This window comes from Coenobita brevimanus, chromosome 95 (assembly GCF_032717465.1).
Source record: "Coenobita brevimanus isolate Jiangsu-jjx chromosome 95, ASM3271746v2, whole genome shotgun sequence".
NCBI classification, from domain to species: domain Eukaryota; kingdom Metazoa; phylum Arthropoda; class Malacostraca; order Decapoda; family Coenobitidae; genus Coenobita; species Coenobita brevimanus.
Genome location: NC_137048.1, coordinates 29,748,766 through 29,775,906, shown reverse-complemented (window position 1 = coordinate 29,775,906; position 27,141 = coordinate 29,748,766). Strand labels below are relative to the sequence as shown.

Genomic DNA, 27,141 nt, shown 5'->3' with positions numbered 1-27,141 from the left:
CCTCACCCTCCATCTTCCCTCATAACCTATATCTCCCTTTAACTCAAAAATATTCTCTCCCTAACGCATCAATCTTATCTCAATCACTCTTCTCTCCCTCCATCTCCACATCTTCTCTCTTCCTCTCTACCCCCTCCCCTCCTTCTCTCTTTCTCTCTACCCACTCCCGGTCCAAACTCCACCACAAAAATTCCTCCATCCATTACCTTTCCTTTGATCCCCCTTTTTCTCCCCACCCACTCCCTCCTTCCCTACCCTTCCCTCCTCTCCCCTCCCCCTCTCCCTCCATCCCCTTCCCTTCCAAACCCCCACTGCAAAAATACCTCCACCCATTACCCTCCTCCTATCCCACTCCCCCCTATCCCCATCCACCCCTTCTTCCTCCCCCCTCCTTTCCTCCCTCACTCCCTCCCCAACCAGATATATCCCTCAATCCATTACCTCCTCTCCCAGCCCCGCCCATTCCTCCCTCCCCACTCCCCCTCTCCTCTCTCCCTCCCTCCCAACTTCCCTTCCCTCTCCTCCCCCCCTCCCTCCCCACTCTTCTTCTCCTCGCTCCCTCCCTCCCCTCCTTTCCCTCCCCCACCACAAAATCCCTCAATCCATTACTTCCCACATATCCCTCTTTCTCCCTCCTCCCTCACTCATCCGCCCATCCCCTCCCCACCCTACCCCTCCCTCCACTTCCCCTTCTCCTCTCTCCCTCCCTCCTCCCCCGCCACAAAAATCCCTCCATCCATTACCTCCCCTCCGATCCGCCAGGCAAATTGAAACACGCGAAAAAAATAAAAATTAAAAAAACTACATATTAATAACGCTGAAAATCCTGGTGCTCAGTAACGTTTAATTAAAGACCGATACTAATTCCCCCTGGATGAGGGATAAGGGAGGCTTGTATAAGGGATAAGGGAGATGAGGGAGAGTAGCATATGGGTGGGAGGTACTGGGAGAAATATAGGGAGAGTAAAATGGGATAATATGGGTACAAGGTATGGCCAGAGAGTAATATTAGGCGACGGATATACAGAGAAATACAGGGAGGGTTTGGTACACAGGGAGAGTAATATAAGGGTGAGGGATATAGAGAGAAATATACAGAGGGTTAAGTATTACAGGGAGGGCAATATAAGGAAGAGAAATATGAGGAGAAATATAGGGAGGGTAAGAGACAGGGATAGGATGAGTAATATAGGGATAAGGTATATGGGGAGAGTAATATGAAGGCGTGGAATATGGGGAGGCCAAGGGTGTGAGGAAAATGCTACAGAGGTGAGGGGTACAATGAGAAATACAGGGTGAGGCAAGAGTCTGGGAAGGTGAGGGGAAGTAAGGAAGAGGTGAGGCAGAGAGATGAGGGGGAGGAGAAAAATGAGGGATACGGAGAGAAGGAGAGGTTAGGGGTGTGAGATAGAAAGATGAGGAAGATAGGAAAGAATTATATTAGCGTGACTGATACAGGGGAAAGAATGAGGGACTGGGAAAGCATTATACGGACGAGAGATACAGGGGAAATACAGGGATGAAGGAAGTAGAGGAAGAAAAGAGGAGGGAGAGGAGGAAAGGAGAGGAGTGAAGAAAGACAAGGGGGAGACGAGGAGAAGTGAGAAGGAAGAAAGGCGGAGGAGATGAGAGGAGGAAATGGAGGTAAAGGGGGGAAATGTCAGGGGGTGATGAGAGAAAGGTCAGGAGGGATGGGTAGGAGAGAGAAGTGAGACAAAGAGGAGAGAAAGAAAGTAAGAGGTAAGGAGAGGAAGAGAGAGGAAACATGAGACGTAAGGAAAAGAGGTGAGAGAGAAAAGTGAGAGGTAAGAGCGAGATGAGAGGATGAATGGGGAGTAATGAAGAGAACTGATGGAGGGGAAGAAGTGAGGGGAAAAAAAAAAAAGAAGAGACGAAGAATCAAGAGTCATGGAAAAGGGATGAGGGAGGGGAGGAGTATGGAAAACAGAAGAGGGAGGGAAGGAGTAAGGAAAAGAGAAGAGAGGATGGACGAGGAGTTAGAGGAAAAAAAAAAAAAAAGAGAAGAGAGGAGCAAGGAAATGAGCTGCGTACGTCACATGACTGTTGTTGTTGCTGCTGCTGTTGTTGCTGTTGTTGTTGTTGTGGCTGAGAAACGTTTGTATAACCAGGCAGCCAGAACAAGAAGGCGACCCTCTCAAGCAACCAGACTGAAGAGAAAGGAGGGGCGGGATGAAGAGAAGTAAAGGGGTGAAGGAGAAAAGGAGGGGTGAAGGAGAAAAGGAGGGGTGAAGGAGAAAAGGAGGAACCGAAAAGTACGGAAATGAATACGAATATAATGATTCCGGCTCCTTCATAAAAGGCTACGGCTCTTCCAAATCGGGTGGAGTCCTAGGTATTTCAAGTTATCAGCCTCCCTCTTCTATCACGAAACTTCAGTCTCTACCTTTGCCGCAATGTTGCTTTACCTTCTGTATGTAACCACCACAATGGACACTACTCTCATGAACCCTCCGCTTACCTATATCTCATTTAGGGCGGGAACGCAGCACCCGTCTGTCTACACACTCACCCAACTATCCAATCCAAGAAATAACCTTTAATATAAGTCTCCAATATACACAGCTTGGTCAACTCAGGGACAGTCTTCCTCAGTCTGTTTTCCCCTGTTAAGAATATCCAGTCCATCAAAGGCTGTGTGTCCTGGCATTTCAAAACCAACGACTCACTGATAAGGCCTCTCTCTTGTTATGATGGTCTATAAAAGGAAAGAGCTTTATGGAATTTCAGCTCCCCCACCTCTTTAACCTTGCTCCTGGATTATGCTTCACCCCATTCCTTGTGTGATAAGAGGCCATGACGACGACGACGATGACGATGGTCGTTTCGAAGACGATGACGACGACGACGATGATGATGATGATGATGATGATGATGATGATGATGATGATTCCTTCTTGAAACGTCTATCTCCTCCTACCTACATTATCTACCTATCTATCTATCAGTCTGTGTACATATATATTTACAAGTATATATAGACATAAGTGTGAAAAGTGTGAATGAAAGGCTGCAAAAGAAAGTGGTGTAGTGTGAAAGGCAGAAAAAAGTTGCTGAAAGCATGAGGGGAAAAAAAGTGACGATGTATAGACGAAAAAAAAAGCGAGGCATGATATGGCTGAGAGAGAGAGAGAGAGCGAGAGAGAGAGAAAGAGAGTTCGTGGGTGTGTGATATCTCTATTCCATTTTCTTTATTCTCTCTTTCCCACCGCAGAGATATGAAGGCTGCAGGAGTGTGGAGGGGGAGAGGAGGAAAGAATAGCTGAGAGAGAGAGAGAGAGAGAGAGAGAGAGAGAGAGAGAGAGAGAATAAAAGTAAATCAGAAAAGGAAATGAAAAAAGGAAAAGAAAACGGAGAAAAGAAACAATAAAATGTGAGACGGTAATAAAGAAAAAAGATAAATGAAAATAAAACAAATAAAGAAGAGAAAAAGAGAGAGAAGAAGAAGTGAGAGAAAGAGAAGAAGAGTGGAGAAGAAAAGTGATGATGTGAAGAGACGAAAAGAAAGGAGAGGAGAAGAGATAAAAAGAGAAGAGTAACAAAGAAGAAATGAGAAGAGGAAAAGAGAGGGTAAAGGAAGAAATGGGCAGAGAAAGAAAGAGAGAAAAAGTGAGAGAACAGGCAGGATCTAAGCAAGAGAAGTTTGAGATGAAGAGGTGTACGTGAAAGGGGTCTGAAAAGAGAGGAAACTGAGAAAGAGGAAGGAGGGAGGGAGGGAGGGAAGGGAGGAGAGGACAAAGGAACGAGAATGAGAAGAGGGAGGGAGGGAGTAAGGAAGAGAAGGGGAAGGGAAGGGAAGGGAAAGGAGGGGAAGAGAGGAGGAGAGAATGAGAAAAAGAAGAGAAGAATATTGACAAGAAAAGAGAAGAGAGAGGAAATGGAAGGGAAGGGAAGGGAAGGGAAGGAACGGGAAGGGAAGGGAAGGGAAGGGAAGGGAAGGGAAGGAACGGGAAGGTAAGGGAAGATAGCTGAATGAGAAACGGAAGGGTGAAAAAAAGGGGCAAATGGGAATAAAAGGAAGGGGTTTGGAAAGGGTGAAAAAGTATTTAAAAAGAAAAGAAAAGAAAGAGATTGCGATAAGAGGAGAAAAGAATTGAAGAAAAAACGAGAAAAGAAAAAGAAGAACAGAAGAGGGGTGGAAAAGGTCAAGAGTAGGGAGTAAAAAGATAAAAAAAAAAAGCATTAGTAAGGACTGGGATTAAGGAGCGAGTAGTAAAGGTATAAACAAGAGAAAATGACTTGCGCTGGCTTAGAAATAAAGAGAAAAATGTAAAAGAAAAAGAGGTGAGTTAGGAGATTAGCAGTGAGGAGTGTAAAATGGAATATGGTGATGTGAGAATAGGAAATGAGGGTGGGGAAAGGAGTGAAATGGAAGGGGAAGAAATGGGGAAAGGAGTGAAATGGAAGGGAAAGAAATGGAGTAGAGAGAATATGGGAAAGGTGTGAAATGGAATGGACTGAAATGGAGCATTGCGAAAATGGGACAGGAGCGAAATGGGAAAGGATGAGGTAGGAACGATGAGTGAATATGGGAAAGGGGTGAAATGAGAAAAGATGAAGTAGAAAAAGGAATGAAATAGGAAAGGATGAAGCAGGAAAATAGGGTGAAATAGGAAAGGATGAAGCAGGAAAATAGGGTGAAATAGGAAAGGATGAAGTGAATGTAAGGAGTAAAATAATAAGAAAAGACTTGGAAGGAAAAGAAAATCCAACCATTCATAACCGATTTACCTAACCTGTCTTGTTGGGAACACAGAGGCACGGGGCTAGACACTACAGGTGAGAGTAGGACTAGTCAAACTCCCCTGAGCAGAATTAGGCGAAAAATAAACACTAACCACCCCCAACAACTGTGCCCATTTGTTCCACACAGAAAATAAATTAATCAATAAAGTAAACTATGCTCAATTCTACACCTGTGCCAATTTGAGAAAAAAAAAGGGGCGCCGTAACCCAATAAACCACGAGGCATCCAGGTGTTAGTTACTGAGTTACCCCAATCAAGCGTAATAAATGATTTCCTGGAGTAAATCCAACGTAGAGCTACCTCAGCGCTACATCGAATGAGTAAATGGTCTAGGAGAGGATAAGAACCACTGGAAGAAAAAGAATGGAAAACAGAAGGGAAGGAAACTTGGTACGAAATATGAGAAAACATTAAAGGTAAGAAAATATCCGTGCGTTTACCTGGTCTGAGATGTGTCCCCATAAACTCCTTAGGAAAAAGAGAAGGAAAGAAACAGCGTAAGACAGAATGAATGAATGAATGAATGAAAGGAAATAAGGTGTTCTGAGGTATTTGCCCAAAGAAGAATTATACCAAATCTGAAGTGGACTGGTGAAAAAAATTAAATCGGGTTAAAATGTACAGCGTTTGGGGAAAAAGAAGACGAAAGAACAACGAAAGAAAGTGAACAAACACAGTGGGACAAAGGAAAGAAGCGGTGAGTAAGGAGGGGCTAGGAGAGGATATGAAGGGCTAGGAGAGGATATGAAGTGCAAGGACAAGGCGGCCTAGGAGACCATCTGTTACCTCAGTCCTGGTGATCCTGTCTATGTGTTCGGATCAGAAGCAGGTGGTTTAGTGTTCTCTCTCTCTCTCTCTCTCTCTCTCTCTCTCTCTCTCTCTCACTGTCACGAATCAATTCGCGGCATTTCCTTTTTGTGAGAAGCCACGAACTATTAGTGGAAAACTCACTGTGTATCGCTCAGTTAACCGTTTCTCTCTCCATTTCGGGGTATACTTTTCAAATAATTCGTCACTTTCAAAAGTGACCGATTTAATGCACGTCACTAAGTGCGCTACTGAGATATTATAAAAAAACCCCGTGACAATTGGCGACCTCATTCCAGGATATTAACTCCTAGCTCTAAAGCTATTCACGAGATAGTGCTCACTCATTCATATTTAGGTATTTATTATTAAAGTTTATAGGCACAAGTTTACTGGTGGTTACCGTTGATTTAGCAAGTGAATTTTTGCTTTATTAATCAATAGAGTACTTAACTCTAGTTTATTTTTGGTAACGCCAGACGATTTTATTCGCTTCTGGGAAGTCGGCGTACCCATTGTGTTTATTATTGAGTCTTCCCAGTCATTTACATTTTTGATTTATTCTTTGCCAGTTAACTGGATAAGACTGGTCACCACTAGCTTGTGTCTGTACTCTTTACTTGTGTTTATTAGTATTCGTCGCTAAGCAGTCAGTACTCAATTTCGGTTACTTAGTAAATTGAGCTAGCATCATGGCTACAGCTGTATATGTACAGGAAGCCAAAGATATTGGTCTCACAGACCCAGAGAAAATACAGAGTTACGTTCTCTCACGGTTCAATTACGAGCAAGAACGTGAGAAAGATGCTCGTGAAGAGCGTAGGATTCAGCGCGAATGCGAGCGAGAACAGCGTGAGGAACGTGAAAGAGAGCGTGCTTATGAACAAGAGCAGCGTGAGAAACAGCGCGAATACGAGCAGAAACAACGCGAGCTCGAGTTAGAAAAAGAGCGAGAACAGCGCGAATACGAGCGTGAACAACGAGACAGAGAACGAGAACACGAACGTGCCGAGCGAGAAGCACGCGAGAGACATGAACTTGAAGTGCTGAAGCTCAAGCGAGATTCCTTGGCTTCAGACACGTCTGGTGCAGTTGGTCCAAGCTCCACGAGCGTTCCCCCTGCACATGTCCTGGCGACCCCACGCATCAAGCTTCCTTCATACAAGGAAAGCGAGCGAATCGAGCCGTACATAGCTCGTTTTGAGGACATGGCAGACTTATATCAACTGGATGAGGCAGCTAAGCGGCTTCAGTTTCTTAGCCTATTTGAGGGCCCTGCCCTCGATATTCTCCACAGAATTCGTGGAGACAATCTCACATATGAGATGATGAAAGCTGCACTCATTAAGGCGTATGGTCTCACAGTAGACGACGCCAAAGTTCAGTTCATGCGAGCTCGTCTCCAAGACAAGGAGACAGCTGTTCAGTTCCTTGATCGTCTCACAGCTTACTTAAATGAGTGGATGGAGAAAGATGAAACTCCTTCCACGCGTGAGGGGATAATTGACCTTATGCTGCGTACACAGCTAGAGAGGTCGTGGCCTGCTGAGCTCATAGCACAGCTTAAGATCTGCCAGGTGAAAGATGCCAGCCAAATGGCAGAGAAGGCTGACGCATTCTTTACTGCATACGGGTATCAAGCTCGTAAGCAAAACACCTGGAGCAGAAAAGATACTGCCAAGTCTGGGAAGCCGTCTCAGACTGAATCCCAGCACCAAGGCCGTTCTCAGAATAATGGCCAAGGTCCAAGCAAACCACAGAAGGACCAGGGGCAAAACACTCAGAAACCTGAGTGGAAGCGGTACAACAAGTACCCTAACCAGCAGCAGTATCAGCCACGCAACCGACCGTCGGGACAAACTTTTCCACCACCAGCTCAAAAGAGGCAGGAAGCGAATGCAGCCTTCATTCCTCAGCAGCAGCCTGGTGGTCACGTCCCTACCAGTGTGGGTACTTCCCCACAGTTCACTAGTCCCACAGTGACAGTGAACCCCCCTCCACAGATGGCCAATGTTCCATCTTCCCAATATAACCCTCAAGGCACAATGTTCGCCACATCAGTTCAGCAGCCTCATGAGTGGCTAGCTGCTTCCTCCACAGGCCCTCCCACAGGTGACAGTACCTTCCTGGTTCAGCCAGGGTTTGTGGGAGGCATTCCTGTGAAGGTCCTGAGAGACAATGGTTCCTCAGGTTGCTCTGTTAAGCAGAGTTTAGTTCGGCCTGAGCAGTATACAGGTCGACAGATCCATGCAAAGCTTATTGATGGATCAGTGAGATTGTTCCCTGAGGCATGTATCCAGGTGGCATCTCCATTTTATACTGGTACGACACTTGCAGTTGTCATGCCAGAGCCTCTATTTGACTGTATAGTAGGCAATATTAATGGAGTCAAGGATAGTTGCTCCGATGACGCTACTCAGACTTCGGCTGCTGCGGTAACACGAGCCATGACTGAGGCTCCAGATTGTGTCACCCCAGTGATCATTGAATCGCCGCAAGATCTGATGTGTAGTCAACTTGTTGTGCAAGAACAACATTCTGACCCAACACTTGCTGCCGTGCGGAACAAACAAAAGGGTCGAGTGATAAAGTATTCACGGGGAGGTCGAGCCAAGTTCCTTCGTAAACAAGGACGGCTCTACCGTGAGTCACGAACACCCGAGGGCGAGGTTCGACTGCAGTTTGTCGTTCCCGCCAAGTACCGCCCAGCAGTGTTACAATGGGGTCATTGTCCAGCCTCAGGAGGTCACCTGGGCAAAAGGAAGACCCAGGGCCGTATCCGAGCTGACTTTTTCTGGCCAGGGATGGGACGAGACATAGACAGTTTTGTCCGTTCCTGCAGTGTGTGCCAAAGTATCACCACTGATCAGGGACATGCCCTTCCTGTGCCATTTGTAACTACACCTGTAATCTCTGAGTCAGTTGAGAGACAGGGTAGTGGTGAAGTGGGTTCAGACCTGACGTCTCGCCCATGGGCCCCACAGGACACATTATGTCCAGGGCCTGTACATACATATTAAGTACTGTAGGTTAAGGGGGAAGTTCGAGAGAGAACTCCGCAGAGGCGACTTGAGGCTATGGAAGACCCAAGTTTGCATAAGGATTCTCAGCTTCCCGGTACTAATAGAAGTACTGTAGGTTAAGGGGGAAGTTCGAGAGAGAACTCCGCAGAGGCGACTTGAGGCTATGGAAGACCCAAGTTTGCATAAGGATTCTCAGCTTCCCGGTACTAATAGAAGTACTGTAGGTTAAGGGGGAAGTTCGAGAGAGAACTCCGCAGAGGCGACTTGAGGCTATGAAAGACCCAAGTTTGCATAAGGATTCTCAGCTTCCCGGTACTAATAGAAGTACTGTAGGTTAAGGGGGAAGTTCGAGAGAGAACTCCGCAGTGGCGACTTGAGGCTAAGGAAGACCCAAGTTTGCACGAGGATTCTCAGCTTTCCGGTACTAATATAAGTATTGTATTGTAGGTTAAGGGGGAAGTGAGAACTCTGCAGAGGCGACTTGAGGCTATGGAAGACCCAAGTTTGCACAAGGTTTCTCAGCTCTCCGATATTAATATAAGTACTGTAGGTTGAGGCACAGGTTGAGGACCAGTGTGCGGTTCGAGGCTATGGAAGACCCGAGTTTGCACAGGGATTCTCAACTTGCCGACCATAATCGTGTGCTATAATTAATGGCGACCTCGAATGTACGTCGTAGCACTGACTGCTAGCCAGAGAGAGTAATTGTAACATAATAAGAATTTTGTCCCATTGACACTTTTGATGCTCCACCTCAATTGGTTTTGCAGGTTCAGCAATGGGTGTAGCAGTTTTGCTGTGCGGGCCAGCCGATCGTCTGCCGCACGCTGCCACCTCTTCTCCTCTGCCTTCGTCGTCGCCATATTATTATTTACTGTGTCATTTTACACGTAGGTACAGTTACACTACAACTGTCACACCTACACCGTGTATTACATACACCACGCTACACAACAATTAGTTGTCAGTGTAAATGTAGCGAATTTTCGCTCAGTTTGACCTGAGTACAGGATTTTCACCGTCGTCACGGAGTTTTTCCCTCAAGCTTGCTTCTATTAACGTAAATACGAGGTTTTTTCACTCACTGGCGACTGCGATTTTCTCCTGTAGCAGGATAGCACACACACCACAGTGTGAATCTTGTGTGACTGAGTTAGGATTTATATATATGTATATTGAAATCTTTCTTCTGAAGGAAGAAAGATTTAATTTTCATGGGGCGTAATGTCACGAATCAATTCGCGGCATTTCCTTTTTGTGAGAAGCCACGAACTATTAGTGGAAAACTCACTGTGTATCGCTCAGTTAACCGTTTCTCTCTCCATTTCGGGGTATACTTTTCAAATAATTCGTCACTTTCAAAAGTGACCGATTTAATGCACGTCACTAAGTGCGCTACTGAGCGATACAATTGTTTCTTTATCGTTCGCCTCTACTTGCATAAACCGTTAGCCACGCCTTCTTCCGGTGGCTCGTGCTTCCTGCCCATACATTATTTGAATTCAGTCTTGTGTTTGCTGTGACGGAGAAAAGGTCCTGTGCTCCAAGAAGTGTGAGAGGTCGCTAGCACCCAGGCTCCACTGAGACAGTATCAAGTCCTCCCACTCCTCGGGTGATACATAGTATTCATCGACTGGTATTTCTTTTGTGTATTTCCTAGTTTTAAGAGCTTAGTTAAGGTGTTTTCCCTAGGCGTAAGTATTTAGCTTTTGTGAGAGTGAGTGAGTGCGTCTCATTGATTTGATTTGAAATGTAATGTTGAATTTATTTTTGTGATTAATAAATTTAACAGTTCTATTTCTTGAGCTTAATGTAGAGTAAAAATCTTGTTTCATTTCTCCATAATTAAGCTTATTTTCCATACAGCTCCTAGCTTGCATAAACGTTTGCTTTCATAACTGGTACTTAGACCAGTCTTGTATTAACTTAAAATCCGTTGTGCCAGGAGTTAATGCATCAGCAAGAACCTGATGTTATTATTATTAGTATTAGTTATTTATTGTCAGGGGTGATGTAACTTTCTCCAGAGGCTAACAGTACAGTAAGTCAGCAATTGTGAGTAATTAGTCTCTGCTGTGTACTGTTGAGGAAGTTTATAAATTCTCGTTCTCAGAGAATCGTGCTAAGCCAACGTAAAGTAATCGTTGCTTGATGTAGCAAGACAACCATTGTCTCTGCTCTTCAATATTATTGAATATTATCAATTTAAATAATATTTAAGCATTTATATCAAAATTACCGTGATATTATAAAAACCCCGTGACACTCACACACACACACACACACACACACACACACATACACTTCCTGCTCATATTTCCTCTCTCACTTTCTCTCACCAGTGGCCGCTCTCTCTCCCCCATTCTGACCTCTCCTATATTTTTGTGTCTCATTCCTTTCATTCCCCTTTTCACCTCCACCCCAGTAGTGTCCTTCCTACCTCTTTCTCTCTCTCTCTCTCTCTCTCTCTCCCTCGTCTGTTACTTCCTTCACTTCCTCTTACCATTCTCTCTCTCTCTCTCTCTCTCTCTCTCTCTCTCTCTCTCACGTATCTCCTGGTTCTCTTCCATAAATTCTGCCATGCAATTTTTGTAAACAACACTTGCTATAAATTTTCTAACTTTTGGGGGCAAGTTAGGAAGGAGAGACTGATGGAAGAAGGGGACTGGACTATTTAACTCTTTTATTTTTCCGAAGTAACGGCAGGGAGTGTGGAGTCTATGAGGGAGGATGGCGTGTAGTGAAGGGTGGGGACGCCAACGCTCAGGAGAAAGAAAAATGCCTGGAGATACTGAAAATAAGCGCGCGCGCATGCACACACACACACACACACACACACACACACACACACACACACACACACACACACACACACACAGTAGATGCACAACTTCACTGACACTTCCCTGTCTTTTACTGCAGTGAAAGGCGTTGCATGAATTATTTTTCTCTGACAGGAAAAGCAAGTACACAGCGCGAATATATGAGAAAGGAAGATACTCTCTGACGCTTACGGAGAAATAAGTAACGTGGAGGACAGGCCACAAACGATCTCAAAATCTGCGTGTTTATATGGCTTCACAGCTGACTACAAAAATCCCTTTAAAAGGTCCAAATAAAAATAAAATAAGACGCCTGGAACTTTTTACCCGAGGAATATTTGTCAATCATGAGGCAAACTGGCGAAGAAGTAGAGGGTTGGCGCCAAGATGAAGAAATGTCTGGAAGAAAGAAGAAAGAAACCGAGGAAATAAAACCTAAATGAAGGCAGGGGAAAGATGTATTCGTTGGAGCTTGGGCAGAGGAATGTCAGCAAAAATAAAGCTTATGATGGCTCTTTTGTCGAGACCTATGACTCCCTCTAACACTTCCTAAAACCTCCAAACGCCAACAGACTCCCTCCAACACTCCTGAAATCCCACAAACTCCCTCCAACTCTCCTTAACCCCCACAAACACTCTCCCTAGCCCCCAGACAGCCCCCATGCCCCCTTTCTCTGCTCCTAAAGTGACAGCCGCTCTCCCTATCTCTCTCTGCTTGTCGCGTGTGCATCTGGGAGGAGCTACTTGATTTGGTTACACGCTGACGGAGACACAGAAGGAGGACTAGACGGATGGGATTATTACGTGATTTCTGTGTCTGTCTGTTTCCATGACTGACTCTCTCTCAGGTTGTATCTACGTCTATCTTTTTCTGTCTGTCTTTGTTTCTCGGGCAAAGCAACACACACACACGAGAGAGAGAGAGAGAGAGAGAGAGAGAGAGAGAGAGAGAATTACTACAAGGAAAATTTTGATGCTGGCTTTATTTCGTATGTTTTACCCATGTTTCTGTCAATCTATATTTCTCTGTACTGCTGGCTTATTATGTCTCTGTTTCTTATCTCTGTGCCTCTCTGTGTCTTTAAAGTTTATGTATTTCTGTAGAACTCATATATAGTCACACACCAAGAGGAGAGTGATCAAAGTAACCATGCTGTATTTCTCTCTCTCTCTCTCTCTAGCTAATGCACATTCAGGTAGTGCACTAGAGAGGATGATCATTCAGGCTAAAGGCACTGTAACTGGAGTACGCTCTCTCTCTCTCTCTCTCTCTCTCTCTCTCTCTCGTTAACCACTTTAGCACAATCACCTCTTTTTTTTGTTCATCTCTGGTCGCCATTTTTTTCCTTACTAAAACTTTTCAAATTGGACAGGTTAGACACAGCCTTCATTAACCTGTACCCAAAAAAATATCTCAAAATAAATCTAAAATGAGCAAGGACAGAATGCAAATGAGGGCCAGGGGCTGAAGGGGTTAATGGTGAGAGTTTGTACGTTACGCTCGGAAATGCACAAGAGAAGGATCACCATTGGTAGTAAGGCTGATGGTCTCTCTCTCTCTCTCTCTCTCTCTCTCTCTCTCTCTCTCTCTCTCTCTCCCTCTCTCTCTCTCTCTCTCTCTCTCTCTCTCTCTGCACTTGTGTCATTTTCACATGGTTTCTCTCTCACTTTCTCTCTCCATTCTTGACACTATCTCATTCTCTTCTCTGCTGCCTAATCTTTTCACGCATAAAATACTCCTCTCTCTCTCTCTCTCTCTCTCTCTCTCTCTCTCATTACACTAACAGGTGTAATTTCAGCCCCCAATGAGCTGCCATACCAAAGCCGAGCATAAACTAAGTACAATATTAAGACTTAAATGAGGCTCCTTGCATAACATAGCCTCAACCAGGGAGTCATTACGATGCTAAAGGGCTATCGTTGTGTTACGTTACCGTGGGACGATAGCCAGGGAAGGGAGCGTTATTGTGCTAGGGGTGTATTGTGTATCCAGGTACTGGTGGGGTGTTAGAAAGCACCTGTGTATTCTAGTGTTACTGGGTTGTGTGTATTTAAGGGTAATGGTACAGATTACACACACACACACACACACTCTCTCTCTTCTCTCTCTCTCTCTCCTATGCATCAACCTCTCAGCAATTCTCTCTTCTCCCCAGACACCATCTCGCATGTAATTCCCTTCACTCTAACTCCTCTTCCATTCTGTCTCTCGCCTACCATTTTCCACTTTCCTCAGGTACGTTTTCAAGTATTTTTTATTTTTATTTTCTCTATGTTCAAGGAAGAATAGAAATGCGTCATCGGCCTGAGAGGGTTATTTTCTTCCTTTCTCTCTCCCTCATCAGTCACCATTCTTCCTTCTTCCCCCTTGTTTTCTTCCTCCATCTCTCCTGTCACTAGTCTCCCTTCTTCCCTCTTGTTTTCTTCCTCCAACTCTCTCTCATCTGTCACTAGTCTCCCTTCTTCCCACTTGTTTTCTTCCTCCATCTCTCCCTCATCTGTCAACATTCTCCCTTCTTCCCTCTTGTTTTCTTCCTCCATCTCTCCCTCATCTGTGACTATTCTCCCTTCTTCCCTCTTGTTTTCTTCCTCCATCACTCCCTCATCAGTCACCCTCCTCCTTTCTTCCCTCAACAAATAATGACATCATTCGCCCCCTCTCTCTTGTTTACTCACAGATCTTCCACAAACCCATCACCAGCTCTTTCTCCATCCATCCATTCATCCATCCATCCATCCATCTCCCTTACATAACCAATCTTCCTTAGTTCTTCATTATCCATCTCCCTCCCATCACTATCCTCATTTCTTCTCCATCCATTCTTCCACCTATCCATCCATCCTTCATCACTAGCCTCATTTCCTCTCCATCCAGTCTTCCACCTATCCATCCATCCTTCATTAACTCTTTCAGACTCTTATGACTCGCTCTCAGGCTAATACTCTGGCGTGCTAGAGTTGTCCCGATCATAAGAATGTTATAGTGAACGGAAAATAATACAGGCTTCATTATCAAACATCCCGCTCATTTCTTCTCATCATTTCTTCTCCCATCTTTCCCTCCCTCATTACCAATCCACCTCATTTCTCTGATTCGTTAACAAAACCATCATTCAATCCTGTGTCGTGTTTACCCTGGATTCGTCATAAAACCACCAGCCATCTATCTATCTGTTTGTCTGTCTATCTGTCTATCTCTCTACCTGTTTATCTATCTATCTATATCTACCTATTTATCTACTGTATCTCTCTCTACCTATTTATTTATCTATCTATATCTTTCTACCTATTTATCTATCTATCTAATGTTTCTATATATTCATCTATCTATGTCTGTCTATCGTCCCATCCCTCTCTCTCTCTCTCTTTCTCCGTCTATCTATCTGTATCTATTCCTCATCAAGTGCACTCTTTAAGTCTCCTGGCCCGTCTTCTTATCTCCACTCCTCTGGAAGCACCTCTTCGTATTTTACAGTCCTCTCACTTTTCATTTTACACTGATATCACGTGTCCTGCAGCTTCACATGAAATCACACTCTTTTACTTACCATCTCTTGCTAATTCATCTATCCATCCATCTATCTATCTATCTATCCCTCTATCTGCATATCTCCTTCAAATGAATTCACACTCTTTTACTTACTATCTCTTGTTAATTCATTTATCCATCCATCCTCCTATCTATCTTTCTATCTGCATATCTATCTATCACCTAGCCTCCTCCGCAACGTGTTTACCGACAGACCCAACATAAACCCATCCGTCTATCTATCTATCCATCCATCTATTCATCCGCCCATCCATCCATCACTCAGTCTCCTAATTTCTGTGGCAACTAATAAAGCCATTATTCACCCGTGCATCTATCTATCTATCTATCTATCATTCATCTACCTGTCAATCTATCTATCTATCGCTAACATCCACTAAAAGGGGGATGATGGACTGCAGGAGGGGGGACAACTTCAGCCTGCAGTCTACTAGGTTCACATTTCAGATGATGTTGCAAATCCCACTACAGCATATCTCCATCCATCCATCCATCTACCTATCTATTCATCCATCTATCTACCCATCCATCATATTTATTCATCCATCCATCTATCTATCTGTTCATCCATTCATCCATCTATCTGTTCATCCATCCATCCAGCTATCTATCTATCTATCTACTCACTAATAAAGCCATCATTCAGCCATGTTTACCCACACAGCCGCCATAAAACCCCCATCGCATCGCCCGGGGCCCCGATCTTCAATACGGTATCTATCGGTGGCGCGCGTCACGATGGCATACATTATCGGAAGCTTCGTCCCCGCGGGGTTTCGGAGGCGGGGTGGGGCGACGGGGCATGAAGGAGCGGGGCATTGGGGCATATTAACACTCTCAGGCTCTTATGACTTACCCACTTGAATACAATATGCCAGAACAAAACATTATAATCATTTAACAATAACTTGGCCTAAAATTACCATCCCTCCATTTTACCTGTTCAGTTGTAACAAAAGATTAGCAATGGAATATGATGCTAGTCACGAAGAAGCGCTATGAAGGACGTAAAGTCGTAGTACAATCTTCATCCGCCATTCACCTTCGCGAAATAAGCTGCAGAAGAACGAAAATCTGAGCCAAGTTAAGGTGATCGAACTACAGTGAATTCAGACCAAAAGCGGGTCAGGGATGGGGTGACTGGGTATTCAAACGACTGACAGACGATTTTACTCCCCCCTCCCCCCCCCCAAAAAAAAAAAAAAAAATAGGGCACCACATAAATAGAAGAGTCTAGCGTGAATCAAAATACAAGTAGTCAGAGGCAAAGGGTAGTCCCGAAATAGCGCCCTCCAGTCTAGTGTGACGTGGGGAGCTGAGTGTGAGGAGTGGAGAAATTTTGCTTGCTCCATGAAATAGTTTTGATCCATGCAATGAATGGAGGGAAAAATAACCAGACACTATAAATAAGAAAAAATAACCAGACACTATAAACAAGAAATAAATAACTAGACACTATAAACAAGAAAAAATAACCAGACACTATAAACAAGAAAGAAATAACCAGACACTATAAATAAGAAAAAATAACCAGACACTATAAACAAGAAAGAAATAACCAGACACTATAAATAAGAAAAAATAACCAGACACTATAAACAAGAAAGAAATAACTAGACACTATAAACAAGAAAAAATAACCAGACACTATAAACAAGAAAAAATAACCAGGTACTATAAACAAGAAAAAAATAATAATTATCTTTTTGGTATAATTTTGTATAATTGGGATCCAAACGTGATGACTGGACTGGAGGATAAAGCAAATGCCAGGAAAATGTGTGTGTGTGTGTGTGTGTGTGTGTGTGTGTGTGTGTGTGTGTGTGTGTGTGTGTGTGTGTGTGTGTGTGTGTGTGTGTGTGTGTGTGTGTGTGTGTGTGTGTGAGAGAGAGAGAGAGAGAGAGAGAGAGAGAGAGAGAGAGAGAGAAGAAACACGATAAGCAGAAACGAATGGACGAAAAGGAAGACGAATGTTTATTACTCTTAAGACTGGATAAGGAGACGACTAATGGAAGGAGGAGTTAAGAGGAAGAGTTAAGAGGAAGAATGATAAGATGGAGGAAGAGGGGAAGACGGATGAAAGGATACAAGGAAGATGAGGGGAAGAATGATGAGAGGATACAAGCGAGGGAGAATGAGGAGGAAGAATGATGAAAGAAATGATAAGAGAGAATAAGAAAATAAGGAGGAAAAATGATGAGAGCAAAGAAGACGAATGAGTGATGAGAGGAAAGAAAATGGGAAGAATGATGAAGGGAAAGATGGGATGATGAGCAGAATAACGAGGGGAAGATTGATGAAGCGAAAGAGATAAAAAGGAAGCAGTGATGAAGATTGGGAAGAGAGGAGACTGCTGAGGAAAGTGGAGAAAGTTTGAGAAGATGGGGAAGAGATGAAGAGAAAAGTGACAGAGAAGATGAAGAAAGGAATAAGATGGAAAAGAGAGGAGACCGATGAGAAGGAAATGTGGAAGGGTGATGGTGAAAGGAGTGGAGGAAAAGAGAAGTTGAGGAGGTGATGGAGAGAGAAGAGAAGGGGGGCGAAGGGAGATAGGAATGAGGATGGCAAGTGGGGAGGGGAGTGGGGAGAAGAAAAGAGTGAGTGAAACTTAGAAAGACATACTCCTAAAACAAAACGTAAAACTGTGAATGAGATACAATTACACTTTCTCGTACGACAGCGAAATACAGAATGGAAAGATTGATCATCAACACACACACTTCCCATTCCTCTCTCATATCTCCCTACTTCCCCATCCCTCTCTCCCCCTACTTCCTCTTCCACCTTTCCTCTACTACCCCTGCTTTCCCCCCCACTTTTCTCATACACCCTCTGTCTCTTCCCCCTCTCAGTCCCCATTTCACCCTCCTCTTTTCCTGCCTCCTTTATTCTTCCCCTTTGTTCCACTCCCTCTTATCTTTTTTTCCCCTGCCCCTCCCTTGTATCCCCCGCCCCTTCTCCCTACTTCACATTTCGCCCTTCCCTCTTCCCCCACCCCAGGTTTCCCTTTTCCATTTCCCCTACCTTTCCTCGTCTCCTACATTCTCCACACCTTCCGCCACCCTAGTTTTCCCCTCTTCCCTTGCCATGCTTCCAAAATCCCCCTTTCCATCTTCCCCCACCCCAAGTACTCCCCCCTCCTCTTCCGTCTCTTACCTCCCCCTGCCTCTTCACCTACTGCCAGTGCTCCTCCTCCTCCCCTGTCTCTCCCTATCTTCTTACCCTTCCCCAAGTCTTCCCATTCCTCGTACCCCTGCCTTTCCACTCCAGCATCCCCAGACCCTCTTCCCATAACCCTGGTCCCCTTCCTTCTTTCCCCTCCCCTCCCATTCCCCTCCCCTCCCCTCCCCCCGTGCGGTGTTAGTATGAGGTGTTAGTTGTGAGGTGCTTAGGCCGCTCTAACAGCAGGGCAGATTCCATTAACACCACGGGAAGCTCTGTGTGTGTGTGTGTGTGTGTGTGTGTGTGTGTGTGTGTGTGTGAGAGAGAGAGAGAGAGAGAGAGAGAGAGAGAATAAACATGATTCACCCTCACATTCCTCCAAACACAGCCGGCAAGAAAAAGTAAGAATCAATAAAAGGGACTAAAGACACTATGGAGGGATTTTTTTAGGATTACTTTCGGGGAGGGCGATTTATAACTACAATTTTAAAGGGTAGAGGAGGAAATTAAATGAGTTATCTTGTTTATTGGCTGGAGATAAAGGCGCGCAGGGCTCCTTGATTTATTACTAATGGCATAAAATAAGGGTCTCAATTTTGTGGTTTTTAAGATATGGAGATTATTTTACTAGAAAAGAAATTGAATGAGGGAAAAGAGAGGAAGAAAAAAAGGGAGAATGGTAGAAGAAGAGGGGGCAAAGGAGAGAAAGAAGATGATAGGAAAGAAAAATGAGAAAGTGAGACGAGAGTTGGGTATGGGAGAGGAGGAGAGAGTGAAGAGAGGATAGGAAAGAACAGCGAGAAAGTGAGTGAGAGGTGAGAAGGGAATGGGAGAGGAGGAGAGTGTGAAGAGAGGACAAGAAAGAAAAATGAGAAAAGGAGAGAGAGAAAAGAGAGCAGTACAGGAAAAGAGCAAAAAGAGGACTGGAAGAAAAAATGAGAATAGGAGTAAGAGAAAAGAGAACAGAACCGCAAAAGAGTACAAAAAGAGGACAGGAATGAAATATGAGAAAGGGAGTGAGAGAAAAGTGAACGGTGGAGGGAAAGAGGGAGGAAGGGAAGGAGAGGAAGGAGGGGAAACACGGAAGGAAAGAGAAAGGAATGATGGGAGAAAATAAAAGAAGATACAAGGAAGATAATAAGGTACTTAGGAATAGAGGCGTGAGAAAAGAGAGTGAGGAAAGGAGATAAATGAAGTAATGAGAAGATGGAAAACTGGAGGAGAGATGATGGAAGAAAGAGCAGATACAAAGGCGAGTCAAAGAAAAGAGCTAGAGAGAGAGAGAGAGAGAGAGAGAGAGAGAGAGAGAGAGTTAAAAATACAGCGCTCTAAGTGTGTAATAAAGGAAGGAATGGAAACAATGGAATGAAAATGGGAGGAAGATAAGGGAAAGATAAAACAGAGAAAGAAAAAGATGGGATGGTTGTGGGAGAGCTAAAAGGTTAAGAGAAGGATTAGGAATGGAAAAATTATGTGTGTGTGTGTGTGTGTGTGTGTGTGTGTGTGTGTGTGTGTGTGTGTGTGTGTGTGTGTGTGTGTGTGTGTGTGTGTGTGTGTGTGTGTGTGTGTGTGTGTGTGTGTGTGAGAGAGAGAGAGAGAGAGAGAGAGAGAGAGGATGAGGGTTGAGAGAAGAGGACGCGGGTGTAGCAAGTAACGCTAATATCAGCTAAAGTGGCACTGAAAAAAATGGAGTAAAAAAAGAACCTAAGGCCATTACTGTTTTTTTAAGTGTCTGTCTAAATGAGTACTTTAGCTAATAACACCTTCCTCCCACTCCTTCCTGTGAGTAATATGGTGGACTGCAGGAGAATGGTAACTTCAGCCTGCACTCGACTGGGTTCACAATCAGATAAGCTGGAGGTTGCTGCTGCTACTACTACTTCTACTACTACTACTACAGGATTATTGACACCGATAGCACAGTCAGGGCCGATATTTCCTTGAACGTCTTTATCCTAGTTTTCTTTATCTCATTATTGTATTCCTCAGTTACATTCTTTCAGTTATTATAATATTTTCAGTTATATTATCTACACTTACATTATTTCAGACAAAGAGGTGAAATTAAGAATGAATTTTTGCAAGTGGCTGTACATTTTCAACATCTTCCACTCCACGTCGTAATTAATTCTAAATAATAATAATAATAACAATAATAATAATAATACAGGAGACTAATTTCATGTGTCAAAATTTTCATAAACTTGTGAAAAATTACATCTGAGAAGACGTAAGAAAAAATAAAAATAAAATAGCTCCGTTTTTATATGAAGTGACACATTAATTTCATCCCATGTTCCTGTGTGAAAGGAAGTAAGCTCTATTTCCCAAGGTAGTCGGCTGTTTAGAGTCTTTTGTCTGTTTTTGTCTTCTTGGTTTCTAAAGTTTTATCTATCGCACACTACAGTTTATCTATCTTATGTGAGGCCAAGGATAAAAAGTTCATCTACTGTGCCGATGATATAACCTCACACTGACAATGATGATGATGATGATGATGATTAGGAGGAGGAGGAGGAGGAGCGCGAGGAGAAAGAGGGAAAAGATGACGATGACAATGACGACGATGATGATGATGATGATGATAAGCAGGAGGAGGAGGAGGGGGATGAGTAGGAGCGGCAGGAGGAACAGGATGAAGATGAAGATGACAATGACGACGACGACGATGATGATGATGATGATGACGACAGGTATGAGGTGTGTCTGGTAATATTATTAATCCCATCTCCCTGGAACCACTTCGTGTGTGTGTGTGTGTGTGTGTGTGTGTGTGTGTGTGTGTGTGTGTGTGTGTGTGTGTGTGTGTGTGTGTGTGTGTGTGTGTGTGTGTGTGTGTGTGTGTGTGTGTGTCTCGCTTATATATATGCTTTTTGTCTTTCTCCCCCTCCTCAGTAACTCACACGCCCGTCCACCCTATCTCCTTAATGCTTTCTCTCTCTCTCTCCATTCTGTCTTTCCTCTCTTCCTTAATTTACTCTCTCCATTCCTCACCTCTCTTCCTCTTCCTTTTTCTATTCTCTCTCTCTCTCTCTCTCTCTCTCTCTCTCCCTCTCTCTCTCTCTCTCCCTCTCTCTCTCTCTCTCCTTTTTCTTCCCAATCTTGCCTTCTGCTTCTTTAAAATTTTCCTCTTTTTCCTTGCAAACTTTTATCTCCTTTCCCCAATCTATTATTTTCCTTCTTTCCTTCCTTCACTAGCCCTACTTTTCTCTTCTCTCTCTAACATAATATATTTTTTTTTTCCTGTCTAGTATTATCATGATTTCTGACCCTCAAATATTCCCCCCCGTTTCCCCTTTCTGACATCCTCTCCCTTTTTTTTTATGTTCCTTGGTTAAAGAGAGAGAGAGAGAGAGAGAGAGAGAGAGAGAGACTTAGGTAGACTCTCCACACTGAAAGCAAGAACGACCCTGTTAACCGTGAAAGATGGCAGTGCTTATTTCTCTCACACACAAGGCTGATTTTATCCCAAGGTAAATAGTGAGAGAGAGAGAGAGAGAGAGAGAGAGAGAGAGAGAGAGAGAGAGAGAGAGAGAGAGAGAGAGAGAGAGAGAGTGTGTGTGTGTGTGTGTGTGTGTGTGTGTGTGTGTGTGTGTGTGTGTGTTTCAGGGTGTTTGCAGTCGTTTGGGGGGTGCTAAGGAGAGAATGAGGAGAGGAGAGGGACGGGGAGTGGAGGAGGAGGAGGAGGAGGAGGAGGAGGAGGAGGGCAGGGAAAGAAAGGAAAGGGAAATAAAGAAGGAGTGGGAAACAAGAAGAGGGGGAGTGAAGAGAGGAGGAAAAATAGACATGAAACTGAGGTGAGGGGTAAGGAGGGAAAGAGAAGCAGAAAACACATAATGAGAGGGTAAAAGAAAGGATAGGACGTGAAGGAAAAAAAGGAAGGGAAAGAATAAAGAGGAGAGGAGGGGGAAAGAAGAGAGGGGGAAGGAAAATAAGCAGGAAGAGAGGAGGAGGAAAGAAGAGAGGGGGAAGGAAAATGAGCAGGAAGAGAGGAGGAGGAAAGAAGAGAGGGGGAAGGAAAATAGACAGGAAACATAGGTGAGAGGTAAGGAGAGAATAAGTACAAAGGGAACACAGATGATGAGGGAAGGAAGAGGAAAGAGGAAACGTAAGGAAGGTAAGAAATAAAAATGGAGGGGAAGAGAAGAGAAGGGAAGGGAAAGGGGTAAGAGAAAAGAAATAAAGAAGACAGAGGAGGAGGAGGAAACCAAGAGAAGCGGAGGAGGAGGAAAGGAGGAATGGGGAGGTAAATGAGACACAGAGGTGAGTGTTGAGGAGAGAAAGAGTACACAGAAAACGCAGATAATGGGAGGTGTGTTGGCCCATGAGTAGGATATCTGCAGAAGTACCTCTAAAACCAGTTACGTGTGTGTGTGTGTGTGTGTGTGTGTGTGTGTGTGTGTGTGTGTGTGTGTGTGTGTGTGTGTGTGTGTGTGTGTGTGTGTGTGTGTGTGTGTGTGTGTGTGAGAGAGAGAGAGAGAGAGAGAGAGAGAGAGAGAGAGAGAGAGAGAGAGAGAGAGCAAAACAAAAGCAAGATAGGTAGGGGAGTTGAGGAAAAGATGGCTGAAAATGGGATAGCAGCGAGGAGGGGAAGGGGAGGGGAGAGGAGGTAAGAGGAGGGGAGGGGAAGAGGGGGAGGAAGGAGGGGGAGAAGAGCAATAGGGGAGACAAAGAAACGCGAAGGGGGGAGCAGAGAAGAAGACAAAGACGAGAGAGGAACTAATGGGAAAGACGGGAGGACAGAGGACAATAAGAGAAAATATACCAAAAAGAAGAAAGGATATAGGAGAAAGGAGGAGAGGAAGAGGAAGAAGGCAGGAGTGTAGGGTAAGAGAAAGGGAGGAGGAGGCAAGGATAGTAAAAGAAGAGAAGGGGAAAAGAAAGAAAGATGGGGAAGAGATAAGAAGGAAGAGAAAACTAAAAGAAAGGGAGGAGAGTAAATGCTAAAGGATGGAAAGAAGAAGATAAAAGGAAAGAGAAAGGGGGAAGGAGAGAGGAAAGAGTGCAGGGGAAGAGAACGAAGGAGACAAGGGAAAGAGGAGAAAATGAGAAAACAAAATGGAACCAGAAGAGAAGTCTAAGGAAGAAAAGAAGGACTGAGAGAGAGGAGAAAGGAAAGTGACAGGAGAGGTAAGGGGAGGAGACATAAACAGAGAAGAGAGAAAAGAAAGATCATAAAAGAGAGAGTAGACTGGAGGATGTGAGAGGGGAGACAAAATAACACAATATGAGACAAAACAGAGACATATTAAGTCATGAAAGAGACGAAGAACAGAGAAATATTACGAAGTGAAAGTGTGACTGACGGAAGCAAAAGAAAGATGGATGAAGAGGGAGGAAAAGGAGAAAGGTTTATTGTGAGAGAGAGAGAGAGAGAGAGAGAGAGAGAGAGAGAGAGAGAGAGAGAGAGAGAGAGAGAGAGAGAGAGAGAGAGAGAGAGAGAGAGAGAGAGAGAGAGAGGTAGTGGTGTTGGTGTTGTGCTGAAACTCGTATATTTACCGGGAATGAGCTGCAATGAGAGGCATGCTGAGCTGTTTAACTCGGGGGTCTGCTGCTGATGGGGCCTTGTGGTGGTGGTGGTGGTGGTGGTGTGGAAAGTGGTGGAGGAGGCGGTGGTGGCGGTGATAGTGGTGGAGAGGTGAAGGTAAAGGTGGACTACTGTTGGTGGTACAATTTGGTGGTGGGGATAAAGGAGAGATGTTAGTGGAGGTGTGGTGGTGGTGTAATGTGGTGGTTGTGTGGAGAGTGGTGTAGGTGTAACGTGGTATTGATGGTGGTGATGGTGCTGGAGAAGGGAGAGTGGTTAGTTGTAAAATGTCGCAGCGGTGGTGATGATGGTGATGGAAAGAGAAGTGAGAGAATTGGATGGTGGAGAGTGGAAGTGGGAAGTGGTATTGGAGAGACGAGTAGCTGTGGTGGTGGTGGTGGTGAAGGGAATTGCTGATGCTGTTGACTTTACTGTTATTGATAAAGTTCTTAATTTAATACCTTGCAATATTTAGAATACAGCAGTGGCGACAACGGTACGTTATTTTAAACACGAATCACATTAAAATATCCATGTGTATCTGTTCTTGCAATACTAGTCTACTGTGACAACTTATAAACTCAACATTAAACAAGCAGTAGCCTATCCTAAACACAGATAATATAAGAAATTCTAAGGTTAAATATTACTGTAATTTCCCTTTTCTCTTATTAGATACATACACCATACACACAACACTATCAAAAAAGGTGAAATATTAGTATAACCTGATAACTTACATACCGCACTGGTGGTACAAAACTGCAATATTCCAAACACATTTACTGATATATGTATTTGCAGGCCTATATTGCCTTGTGATATTAGTCCTATATACGTGGCATTTATAACATGGCTGCAATAAGACCAAAACAAAGGACACTAGATATCTATGTTTATTCCGCCTTGCATAATTAGTCCTTTATATGCAGCGTTAGTGACAAATTTCCTCCATGCTCAGCACAAATCATAACAGAATTTGAATGACAAGTCAGCAGTATCAGTGCCGTGCCATCTGTCTATCCCTCTACCTATATCTATCAACCTATCTGTTTATCCCTCTGTCTGTATCTATCAACCTATCTATTTATCCATCTATCTATATCTCTCAACCCATCAATCTATCGACTTATCTCTTCACAGTGCCTGTTACTCTACAACTCTGCAAAACTGGAACGTTAAAATTATTCTTTCTACAAACCAACCTACCCACCTACGTACCTACCTATCGGTCTGCCTATATATCTTTCTATTTATCTATCTATCTTCAATATACAAAGATTTCTGCCGATATGTGTACCAGTTATTCAATGCCTTTCAATATTAGCACACTCTACCCATCTACCTACCTATGAACCACTGTACATACCTATCTACCTATCATTCTATCTTAATCTATTTATCCACATTACATACAGAATCCAACCAGTGCGCGTACCAGCTACTCTCTACCTTTGTCATATTAGCACACATTACGACACCCAAGTACACACCTTTCAACGGGCACCTACGTCGCAATCCGCCAGACACGCACCATGTAAGTATTCAATAACGTGTCAGACCGTGCCAACAAGCCGGGTGCGGTGTCAGCAAGTGTCAGACAAGGCGGCCGGTGGTTGTCAGAAGGCTAAAACCAATATTGAGAGCCGTGTCCAAGAGGAGAGGTAAGGACGGGTGGCGTGGGGTAGGTGGGCAGGAGGTGGTTTTGTGGGCGGAAGTGCTGGAAATTGTGCTGAAAAGGTGGTGCGGTGGAATGTAGGCTGGTTTGTGTGTGTGAGGGGGAGGGGGGTAGAAGGAGAGTGTGTGTGTGTGTATGGTGAAGTGGATGGTGTATATGTGGGGGGTGGAAGGTGTGTCGGGGGGGGTGGACTGTGTGTGTGCGTGTATAAGGTAGTAGAAGGTGTGTGTATGGTGGGGTGGCAGGTGTGTGTATGGGGGGATGGAAGGTGTTTGTATGGGGGGATGGAAGGTGTGTTTATGGGAGGGTGGAAGGTGTGTATTTGTGGGGGGGGGGGAAGGTGTGTGTGACGATATATGTGCCTAGAAAAAAAGTTTGTGGCGTTGCAAAATATACTGAATAAGTGAGAATATAACACCTAAAAAAAAAGCTGTAAACACGAAAAAATTAAAGGGCGCCCCTGAGAATGAAGTGTAAAAAAACATCAACCAACATCTCGCCCCTAAAACCCCTGATACATTGCTTGGTGTTCAAAATTTTATATGTGAATGATAATAGTATCGGAAAAAGCGAAAATAAAACACGAGGCATGGAGAACAATAAAACGTAGAAATAAAAGTAAAAAAAAAAATAAATACGATAATATGCCATATCATTCACTGAACACAAAATATATTCTATACTTCTTGGTAATCTGAAGTACTAATGGAAAAAAATGTACGAAAGAAGTAGCCATTAAATCACTTAAATAAAAGAAATGAGAATGAAAATTAAAACGAAAATGAAAAGGGAAAATAAAATCGCCAGTCTTTAATGAACACCTATTACCGCATACTTCTTGGTGTTCTGGTGTGATATCAAGAACATCAGTAATGAACAGGTGAGAACGAAACCCCCAAAAGGCAAAAAAGATTATGTAAAAGAGTAATGTAAAATAAAGACCAAGAAAGGGTATGGCAAAATGATCAAGAAAAAATAAAGAAAAGAAAAAACAAGTGAAAGGTGTGCCAAAAAAAAAGACCAAGGAAAAATGTAAGAAAGACCAAGAATAAGGTAAAAAAATAAAAGGTCAAAAAAAAAAAAGCCAAAAATCCCCCCATATACCTCATCCCCCCGAGTCCTCACTTTTCCTCTCTTCTTCCCTTGTTTCATCACGTCCCTTCCTACATGCCCCTCTCTCTCCCTTTCTCTCCCGTTCAATCCTCCTCTGGTTTTCATTTTCTCTCCCTCTTTCTCTCTCTCTCGCTCTCTGTTCACACGTTCTCTCCCTTGTCCATCGCCTGTATTGAACTATCTCTCTTTGTCTCTTGCCCTTTTATAGCCTGAAGCGTCCATGCCCAAAGGATAGATGAATGAATTCCTGCACACTGTGCTTGTTGTTTGTGTTGGATAGACAGACAGATAGACAGAGAAATAGATAGACAGATAGATAGATAGATAGATAGACATAATTAACAGACAGATACAGATGAATAGACAGATAGACAGACAGGTACAGACATATATAATAAACAGGCAGATGCACAGAAATAATTATACACAGATAGAGAGAGAGAGAGAGAGAGAGAGAGAGAGAGAGAGAGAATTATGTGAACACATGCTGGTTCCTGAGCTAATAAACTACCGAATAGTGTGTGTGTGTGAGTGTATGTGTGTGTGTGTGTGTAGGTGTAAAGGTTGCGACGCATACAACACTGAATTCTGCCTGTTGTAAATGCTTTTAAATTGTGTAATATGTTAATTTATTCGTGTGTGTGTATGTGTGTATAAATGTATGCCCGCGTGTGTCTGTGTGGTTCGTCAGTGT

At 43.8% G+C, this 27,141-nt stretch overlaps 1 protein-coding gene across 1 annotated transcript in view; it reads right to left on the bottom strand.

The window, feature by feature from the left end:
- The window catches only part of LOC145413275 (cell adhesion molecule Dscam2-like), a 700,221-nt gene that overhangs the window by 496,290 nt on the left and 176,790 nt on the right, over positions 1–27,141 (bottom strand). The gene's annotated exons all lie outside the window — the stretch shown is intronic.